We start from the raw sequence: 11,236 nt of genomic DNA, 5'->3' as shown, positions 1-11,236 counted from the left end.
AGTTTAGAAGATTGAGAGGGGATCTCATCGAAACCTATAAAATTCTGTCAGGCCTGGACAGACTAGATGCAGGAAGGATGTTTCTGATGGCCGGGGAGTCCCGAACCAGGGGTCATAGTCTAAGGATAAGGGGTAAGCCATTTAGGACTGAAATGAGGAGGAATTTCTTCACCCAGAGAGTGGTGAACCTGTGGAATTCTCTGCCACAGAGGGCGGTGGAGGCCAGTTCATTAAGTATATTCAAGAAAGAGTTGGATATATTTCTTAAGGCTAAAGGGATCAAGGGATATGGGGAGAAGGCAGGGACCGGGTACTGAATTTGGATGATCAGCCATGATCTCATTGAAGGCTCGAAGGGCCGAATGGCCTACTCCTGTTCCTATCTTCTATGTTTCTATGTGAACCTTTGTTGCACTCCCTCTATGGCAAGTATATCCTTCCTTAGGTAAGGAGACCGAAATTGTACACAGTTAGTCCTATACGGTGGGAGGGTTTTATGGGCTCCCACAACCCATACAATGGGTTGGGGGTGGGGGGCCACCCACACCCACCAGGCGCATGTATCCTGCTGGATGTCAACCCAGAATTCTGAGCTCCGACTCCACCCGACAGCTTCCGGCCCAGAGGCGGGAATGCTACCACTGAGACAAAGGCTCGCTCCATCCAAAGGTGTTTAAAAAATACATAAAGAGCAAGAGGATAACTAAAGAAAGAGTAGGTAACCTGTGTGTGGAAGCGGAAGGCTTGGGTATAGTTCTTAATGAATACTTTGCATCTGTCTTCACAAAAGAGTGGGACGATGCAGACATTGTAGTTGAGGAGGGGTGTGAAATATTAGATGAAATAAACATAGTGAGAGAGGAAGTATTAAGGGGTTTAGCATCTTTGAAAGTAGATAAATCACCAGGCCCGGATGAAATGTATCCCAGGCTGTTAAGAGAACCAAGGGTTGAAATAGCGGAGGCTCTGACCATCATTTTCCAATCCTCTCTGGCTACAGGCATGGTGCCAGAGGACTGGAGGACTGCTAATGTTGTACTGTTGTTTAAAAAGGGAGAAAGGGATAGACCGAATAATTACAGGCCAGACAGCCTAACCTCGGTGGTGGGCAAATTATTGGAAAAAATTCTGAGGGACTGTATTAATTGTCATTTAGAAAGGCACAGCTTAATCGAGGACAGTCAGCATGGATTTGTTAAGGGAAGGTCGTGTCTGTTATGTTCATTAATAACTAGACATTCTTATTATGAACACAGCTAGCTTCTAGCTAGTCATTTATTCAGTACACGTTCTCTAGGTACAGCATCTGTAGAGATTCAGCATGTGTGCTTCTGTGTGCAGGCAGCCATCTTGACTACTGCCTTGTGGGTAGCCTAGTGCATCGTGGGTAGTGTAGTCTTAAACACATACAACTAAATATACAGCTCTATATAGCTCTATAGCTCCACCTAGTGTACTATTCTAGAATGACATGTTATTGATCATTACAGTGTCTGACTAACTTGATTGAATTTTTTGAGGAGGTAACAAGGAGGGTCGATGAGGGTAGCGTGTTTGATGTAGTCTACACGGATTTTAGCAAGGCTTTTGACAAAGTCCCACATCGCAGACTGGTCAGAAAAGTAAAAGCCCATGGAATGCAAAGGAATGTGGCAATTTGGATCCAAAATTGACTCAGTGGCAGGAAGCAAAGAATAATGGTCGATGAGTGTTTTTGTGAATGGAAGGCTGTTTCTAGTGGGGTTCAGGGCTTAGTACTAGGTCCCTGTCTTTTTATAGTATATATCAATGTAGGGGGCATGATTAAGAAGTTTGCAGATGATACAAAAATTGTCCATGTTTGATAATGAGAAAGAAAGCTGTAGACTGCAGGAATATATCAATGGACTGGTCAAGTGGGCAGAAAAGTGGCAAATCAATCCAGAGAAGTGTGAGGTAATGCATTTGGGGAGGGCTAACAAGGAAAGGGAATACACAATGAATGGTAGGACACTGAGAAGTGTAGAGGAACAGAGAGACCTTGGAGTGCATGTCCACAGATCCCTGAAGGTAGCAGGACAGGTAGATAAGATGGTTAAGAAGGCATATGGGATACTTTCCTTTATTAGCCGAGGCTTAGAATACAAGAGCAAGGAGCTTATGCTAGAACTGTATAAAACACTAGTTAGGCCGCAGCTAGAATACTGCGTACAGTTCTGGTCATCACATTACAGGAAAGATGTGATTGCACTAGAGAGGGTACAGAGGAGATATACAAGGATGTTGCCAGGACTGGAACATTTTAGCTCAGGAAAGATTGGATAGGCTGGTGTTGTTTTAGAAACATACATAGAAACATAGAAGATAGGAGCAGGAGTAGGCCATTCGGCCCTTCGAGCCTGCTCCGCCATTCAACGAGATCATGGCTGATCATCCAAACCCTAGCACCCGGTCCCTACACCGACAGCCATCCCACCCAAGCCCTATCCCCACGTATTTAATCCCCCCTAACACTAAGGGACAATTTTTTTTTTTATCATGGCCAATCAACCTAACCCGCACATCTTTGGACTGTGGGAGGAAACCGGAGCACCCGGAGAAAACCCACGCAAACACGGGGAGAATGTGCAAACTCCACACAGACAGTCACCCGAGGCCGGATTTGAACCCGGGTCCCTGGCGCTGTGAGGCAACAGTGCTAACCACTATTCTTTGGAATGGAGGAGGCTGAGAGGAGACTTAATTGAGGCATATAAAATAACGAGGGGCCTAGCTAGAGTGGATAGGAAGGACCTATTTCCCTTAGCAGAGAGGTCAATAACTAGGGGGCATAGATTTAAAGTAATGGGTAGAAGGATTAGAGGGGAGTTGAGGAGAACTTTTTTTCACCCAGAGGGTGGGTGGGGGTCTGGAACTCACTGCCTGAAAGGGTGGTAAAGGCAGAAAACCTCATCACATTTAAAAAGTACTTGGATGTGCGCTTGAAGTGCCGTAACCTATAGCGCTACGGACCAAGAACTGGAAAGTGGGATTAGGCTGGGTGGCTCTTTTACGGCCGGCACAGACACGATGGGCCGAATGGCCTCCTTCTGTGCTGTAGATTTCTATGATTCTATGAATGACATTTTTCTATCCGAGAGGTCCATCGGCAGACTTCAATGAAGGGAAACGGGCCGAAGTGCTAAAGCTTGTAGGGCCACATCAGGGCTATCAAAATGATCCTGACCCAGCCAGCACTAATGCCACAGAAAACCAAGCAAATCAGATGGTGGAGGGAGAAGGACGCAATAACCAAAACCCTCTGCCAAGATATGGACACAACTTCAAATCCTGGTTACCAACAACAGCACCTAGGTTTTCTGCAGAAACCCATCTCCAGAGATCCCCACACTTGGAAGATCAAGTTCACTCCATCCAAGTTGGAGAGCCATGTGTGACAAGGCATGTGACAAGGTAAGCTCTCTTAAAAGATTTTCAAAGCAATGGCAGCAAAGACTTGAACTGTAGGCTGGTCCTTTTGTGAGTTCAAAATGGCCGCCAGAGATGCACCATTTACAAGGATAGACAGATTCTTTTGATCAAGCATTAGTTTAAGACAAAGGCTAACATTGATCCAAGGTGATGCTTGGGGAGAGCATAAGAAAGAACTTATAAATAGCAGCAGGAGTAGGCCTTACGGCCCTTCAAGTCTGCTTCACCATTCAATAAGATCATGGATGATCTTGTATCTCAACTCCACCATATCCTTTGATTCCCTTATTATCTGAAAATCTATCCATCCCTGTCTTTAAAAAGCAGGACCTCAAAGGTAGTAATCTCCGGATTACTCCTGGTGCCACGTGCGAGTGAGTACATGAATAGGAGAATAGAGGAGATGAATGCATAGCTGGAGAGATGGTGCATGAGGGAGGGCTTTAGATTCCTGAGGCATTGGGACCATTTCTGGGGAAGGTGGGACCTGTACAAGCCGGACGGGTTACACCTCAACAGAGCCGGGACCAATATTTTCACGGGGAGGTTTGCTAGTGCTGTTGAGGAAGTTTAAACTAGCTTGGCAGGGGGATGGGCACCAGCATATAGGAGTAGAAAAGAGGAATAAGGTGCATAAAAGAGTGAGTGTGTTGCATAGTACTAGAGAGGAAAGTAGTACGAGAGGTGGTAGTAGTACCATGTTAGATAGGAGCAGACTAAGAAAGAATACAAAAAATTCAAAAATGGGTTTAGGATGCATGTAAGTAAACACACAAAGTGTGGTGAATAAGGTTGGTGAGCTACAAGCACAATTAGCCATGTGGCAATATGATGTTGTGGCAATAACGGAAACGTGGCTTAAAAAAAGTTGAGGACTGGGCACTTAATACTCAAGGGTACAAGGTATTCAGAAAAGATAGGGAAGGGAAAAAGGGAGGTGGGGTGGCAGTGCTGATTAAGGAAGACATTGTAGTGTCACAACAGATACACCACTTTGAGTACTGTTGGGGGGGATGGCTTATCAGAGGAAGGCAGCAGCAGCCAACTTCCTGGCACCAGGGGTGGCTCTGCTGCACAGAATGGGAGGAAAAAGAGTGGTAGAGCTATAGTAATAGGGGATTCAATTGTAAGGGGAATAGATAGGCGTTTCTGCGGCCGCAAACGAGACTCCAGGATGGTGTGTTGCCTCCCTGGTGCAAGGGTCAAGGATGTCTCCGAGCGGCTGCAGAACATCTTGGAAGGGGAGGGTGAACAGCCAGTTGTCATGGTGCATATAGGCACCAACGATGTAGGTAAAAAGCGGGATGAGGTCCTAAAAGCGGAATATAGGGAGTTTGGAGGTAAATTAAAAAACAGGACCTCAAAGGTAGTAATCTCAGGATTGCTACCAGTGCCACGTGCTAGTCAGAGTAGAAATAGAAGGATACTTCAGATGAATACGTGGCTAGACGAATGGTGCCAGGGGGAGGGATTCAAATTCCTGGGACATTGGAACCGGTTCTGGGGGAGGTGGGACCAGTTCAAACCGGACGGTCTGCACCTGGGCAGGGCTGGAATCGATGTCCTAGGGGGTTTGTTTGCTAGTGCTGTGGGGGAGGGTTTAAACTAAAATGGAAGGGGGTTGGGAACCTGAGCAGGGAGACAGAGGAAAGGGAAACAAGGATGAAAGCAAAAGATAGGAAGGAGAAAAACAAAAGAGAAAACAAGGGTTTAAATCAAACGTGGCCACAGTAAATAATAATTCTAATAGGTCTAAGAGCGTTAAAAAAACAAGCCTGAAGGCTTTGTGTCTTAATGCGAGGAGCATTTGTAATAAGGTGGATGAATTGGCTGCGCAAATAGAGGTAAACGAATATGATTTGGTTAGGATTACGGAAACGTGGCTCAAGGATGGCCAAGACTGGGAACTCAACATCCAGGGGTATTCGATATTCAGGAAAGATAGGCAAAAAGGAAAGGGAGGTGGGGTAGCATTACTGGTTAAAGAAGGGATTAACACAATGGTAATGAAGGATATTAGCTCTGATGATGTGGAATCTGTATGGGTAGAATTGAGAAATACTAAGGGGAAAAAAACATTAGTGGGAGTGGTATATAGACCTCCAAACAGTAAGGCAGAGGTTGGGGATGGCATTAAAAGGGAAATTAAAGAAGCGTGCAATAAGGGCACAGCAGTCATCATGGGTGACTTTAATCTACATATAGATTGGGCTAACCAAATTAGTAACAATACTGTGGAGGAGGAATTCCTGGAGTGTTTACGGGATGGTTTCCTGGACCAATATGTCGAGGAACCAACCAGGGATCAGGCCATCTTAGACTGGGTATTATGTAACGAGAAAGGATTAATTAGCAATCTTGTTGTACGAGGCCCCTTGGGTCGGAGCGATCATAATATAATCGAATTCTTCATTAAGATGGAGAATGAAGTAGTTGACTCAGAAACTAGGGTCCTCAGTTTAAATAAAGGAAACTACGATGGTCTGAGGAGCGAGTTGGGTAGGATTGATTGGGGAATCGCACTCAAAGGGTTGACGGTGGATAGGCAATGGCAAACATTCAAAGACCGAATGGATGAACTACAGAAGTTGTTCATCCCAGTTTGGCTTAAAAATAAAACAAAAAAGGTGACTCAACCGTGGCTAACAAGGGAAATTAGGGATAGCATAAGATCCAAGGAGAGAAAATACAAATTAGCCAGAAAAAGCAATAATCCTAAGGATTGGGAGCAGTTCAGGATTCAACAAAAGAGGACAAAGGGATTAATTAAGAAAGGGAAAATAGAATATGAGAGTAAGCTTTCAGGGAACATAAAAACTGACTGTAAAAGCTTTTATAGATATGTGAAGAGAAAAAGATTGGTGAAGGCAAGCGTAGGCCCCTTGCAGTCAGAATCGGGGGAATTTATAATGGGGAACAAAGAAATGGCAAACCAACTAAATACATATTTTGGTTCTGTCTTCACAAAGGAGGACACAAATAACCTCCCAGAAATACCGGGGAACATAGGGTCTGATGAAAGGGTGGAACTGAAAGAAATCAGTATTTGTAGGGAAATGGTGTTAGGAAAATTGATGGGATGAAGGCCGATAAATCCCCAGGGCCTGATAATCTACATCCCAGGGTACTTAAGGAAGTGCCCCTAGAAATAGTAGATGCATTGCTGGTCATCTTCCAGAACTCAATAGACTCTGGAACAGTACCCATGGATTGGAGGGTAGCTAATGTTACCCCACTATTCAAAAAAGGTGGCAGAGAAAAAGTGGGGAATTATAGACCGGTAAGCCTGACATCGGTAGTGGGGAAAATGCTAGAGTCCATTATAAAAGATGTAATAGCAGAGCACTTGGAAAGCAGTGACAGGATCGGACAAAGTCAACATGGATTTACAAAAGGTAAATCATGCTTGACTAATCTACTGGAATTTTTTGAGGATGTAACTGGTAAAATAGATAAGGGAGAACCAGTGGATGTGGTATATTTGGACTTTCAGAAGGCTTTCGATAAGGTCCCGCATAAGAGATTAGCGTGCAAAATTAAGGCACATGGGATTGGGGGCAAGGTATTGATTTGGATAGAGAACTGGTTGGCGGACAGAAAGCAAAGAGTTGGAATAAACGGGTCATTTTCCGAGTGGCAGGCAGTGACTAGTGGGGTACCGCAAGGATCGGTCCTAGGACCCCAGCTGTTCACAATATATATTAATGATCTGGATGAGGGCATTGGATGTAATATCTCCAAATTTGCAGATGACACAAAGCTGGGTGGGAGGGTATGCCATGAGGAGGATGTCATGAAACTCCAGTACGATTTGGACAGGTTAGGTGATTGGGCAGAAACATGGCAAATGCACTATAATGTGGATAAATGTGAGGTTATCCACTTTGGAGGCAAAAACAGGAAGGCAGATTATTATTTGAATGGCAATAGATTGGGTGAAGGGGAAGTGCAAAGAGACCTGAGTGTTCTTGTGCACCAGTCGCTGAAGGTAAGCATGCAGGTGCAGCAGGCGGTTAAGAAGGCAAATGGTATGTTGGCCTTCGTAGCAAGAGGGTTCGAGTACAGGAATAAGGATGTCTTGCTACAGTTGTACAGGGCCTTGGTGAGACCGCACCTTGAGTATTGTGTGCAGTTTTAGTCGCCTTATCTGAGGAAGGATGTTCTTGCCATGGAAGGAGTGCAGCGAAGATTCACCAGGCTGATACTGGGATGGCAGGAATGACGTATGAGGAGAGATTGCGTCGATTGGGCTTATACTCACTGGAGCTTAGAAGGTTGAGAGGGGATCTCATCGAAACCTATAAAATTCTGTCAGGCCTGGAGAGACTAGATGCTGGAAGGATGTTCCCGGTGGTCGGGGAGTCCAGAACCAGGGGTCATAGTCTAAGGATAAGGGGTAGGACATTTAGGACTGAAATGAGGAGGAATTTCTTCACTCAAAGAGTGGTGAACCTGTGGAATTCTCTGCCACAGAGGGCGGTGGAGGCCAGTTCATTAAATATATTCAAGAAAGAGTTGGATATATTTCTTAAGGCTAAAGGGATCAAGGGATATGGGGAGAAGGCAGGGACAGGGTACTGAATTTGAATGATCAGCCATGATCTCATTGAATGGCAGAGCAGGCTCGAAGGGCCGAATGGCCTACTCCTGCTCCTATCTTCTATGTTTCTAGTGCTGGAAAGGGAGGATGTTCTTGAGGGGACAAGTGCAAAATCCATTTGGTTAGAGCTGAGGAGCAAAAAGGGTATGATCACACTATTGAGGGTATTCTACAGGCCTCCAAATAGTGAGAGGGAGGTAGAGGAGCAAATCTGCAGGGAAATCGCAGAGATATGCAAGAGCCATAGGGGGAAAAATTCGGTTGATTTGCGCCTCTGGGCGCAAAGCAACTAGCGCCCGGACGTGGCGATGTTTGCACCGCTCGCGAAATTGGCCAGACATTTTGCGGCAGCGCTAAACACTACCACCACGATCTCCTGTGCCCGCAGATCGTGACATCAGTCCAGCGTGCAATGCCCCGGTCTGGATATTGAGTGGCGCCCCCTGCCTTTCCGCCTGCCGCTAGCAATGACAGGTTGAGGAGAACGTTTTGCAATCGGGAAGGGACTGGGGAAGCAATATTTAAAGGTGACCGTTTCCTGCCTTTTTTTGTCGGCAACATTTTTGCACCACGCATTCTGAGAGAGAGACACTTCTGGAGAGATTCAACACCGTGTAAAGGAGTTTTGGGTACTGAGCAGCGCTTTGCAGGTTCATTTTGATTTGACCTGCCTTGCATCGATTTAGAACAGACTATGGGGGCTGCACTCTGAGCTCTTTCCCTGGGCCTCTCCATTGTTCTTTCCAGCAGATTTGATGTACAGGTCTCTCCAGGCCGAGATTCAAGGCTGCAATGAGCAGGATGTGGATGGAGAGCAAGATCGACCCTCCCCTTTAAGAACTGGCCACTGCCAGCGTGTCTGTGTTCCATTGCTGACTGACATCACATGAGCTTCGCCAACGCTCTGAGGTAGCGCCTCGCTCCTCGGCGTTAGCGCCTTAAGACAGGTGTGTAGCACCTGATTTAGCACTCCAATCACCTCCAGGGGTGATAGAAGCCAAGTTTGCAGCCGGAGGCGATAATTAGCGCCAGTGCCTGGCCGATAATTGCGCTCCAAGCTGAGCGATACCGAATTTCTCCCCCATAGAGTGATGAATTGTAGGGCTATGGGGAAAGAGCGGGGGCAGCGGGACTAATTGGAGAGGTCTTTCCAAGAGTTGGCACAGACACAATGGACTGAATGGCCTTTTCTGCGCTGAACGATTCTATGATTCAGCTCATCAACATTGTATTTTAATCTTAAGAAATTAGTCATATTAGTGCCTTGGTACTCAATTTAATCAAGCTCATCAGAAAATCCTATCTTCAGTGGGAAACCTAACCTTAAAGCCGGGCTGTGTCTGGATTTCTGCAGCTACCAGTATAGGATGAATTGGTCTTCACCACCTTTAATGTTGGTAAGGTGGAAGGTTTGAAGACATTGGGCTCACCTCTAGTGCACCACCAATAATACATCAGGAAGAGACCCAGAATATTGGGCTCATTGGTTGGTCCACAATGGATGACTCATGAAAATACAAGTTGAAAATGGACCCAGGACCACACAGCTATCCTCACACACTTATCACATACAATGTGAAAATATCTGATCCCAGCAATGGCAGGTAATAAACATTGAACATGGCAAGCAATGTAACTTTCAAAAGAGAATTGGATGTGTATTTGTAAAGGAAAGAATTGCAGGGTTATGGGGCACACATGAAGCATTTAAGGGGAATCTGGATAAGCACAGGAGGGAGAAAGGAATCGAAGGTTATGCTGATAAGGTGAGATGAAGTAGGGGTGGGAAGAGGCTCGTGAGGAGCACAAACACCAGCATAGACCAGTTGGGCCGAATGGCCTGTTCCTGTGCTGTGAATGGTATGTAATTCTATGTAATGAAGGGCAGTGAAATAAGCTCTAAACAGGGGCCAGAAACTGTTACCTGACAGACTAGTCAGCATTGAATACGGAGGAGGAAAAATGAAGGAATCTTAAGTTTGTTTAACACGCCGGCTGGTGCAGGATCAGTCAATGACCTGCATCATTTATGTGTGGTGAAATATAAAATGGAGGAATAAATTAGGAAGTTGAAATCCAAATATTTAACGCTGTGCAGACTATTTAATTCCGTGTATTTACAAAGATAAACTAACATGATTGCAACAAATGTCTTGCTTGAAAATTATGGTCCCATTCGCTTTAATTTGGGGTCTCTTGCATTTAGCATGGCTGCTGTGGGTAAACCTGCAATTTACTTGTTCCTGGACTTTAATACTTTCATTCCACAAGATTGAAATGTTAGAACCTTGTCCTTAATTTGATGTGGCGGATTTGACAGAAAGATTACACCCACTGCATGACCGCACTTTCGGTCGGTCTTGGCAAAGCTACAGCTTCTTTGGACCTTGGCATCATAATTACACTACTCAGCATAAACCCGATGAGACAATTCCAGCACAGCAAGGGCACACGCAAATGCAGAGCAAGACCATTCCCAAAATGTATGTTTGGGAGAGGAGAGGATAAGATCTCGTACAGGTTTTCAGCAGATTAGTCCGCCATGCAGCAGCCATTTTTGATTTTTTCCAACCAGTATTGACAACAAGAGCAAGTGACACATGCAGTCATCTCGCAATGGCTTTTTGTAATAACCTAAAATCCAATAACTCAACAAAACAACTTGCATTTATATAGCGCCTTTAACCTAGCAAAACGCCCCCAAGGAGCACAGTCGGACAAGAATTGGCACCGAGTCAAAGAAGGGGACATTTGGAGAGGTGACCATAAGCTTGGTGAAAGAGTTTTAAGGAGCGTCTTAAAGGAGGAGAGCTTTTCAGAGGGAATTTCAGCGCTTGGGGCTTAGATGGTTGAAGGCACGGCCGCCAATGGTGGGGCAAAGGAAGTGGGAGATGCACAAGAAGCCAGAATTACAGGAACACAGAGTTCTAGGAGGGTTGTAAGGCTGGGGGAGGTTACAGATATAGGGAGGAGCAAGGCCATGGAGGGCTTTGAACACGAGGATGAGAATTTTAAAATCGAGGCGTTGGTCATGTCACAGATAACAATGTTACCTCAAACTAGGTAACACGGATTCCAAGTTCAATGGAGTTACTGCACACACTGCAGCCACGGTACGCTGGTGGTGGAGGGAGTGAATGTTTAAGGTGGTGGATGGGGTGCCAATCAAGCGGGCTGCTTTGTCCT

The sequence above is a fragment of the Somniosus microcephalus genome, chromosome 4 (genome assembly GCF_052327205.1).
Source record: "Somniosus microcephalus isolate GS21.2 chromosome 4, FLI_Smic_1.0, whole genome shotgun sequence".
In the NCBI taxonomy this organism is placed as follows: domain Eukaryota; kingdom Metazoa; phylum Chordata; class Chondrichthyes; order Squaliformes; family Somniosidae; genus Somniosus; species Somniosus microcephalus.
Note: the sequence above shows the minus strand (reverse complement) of the source record.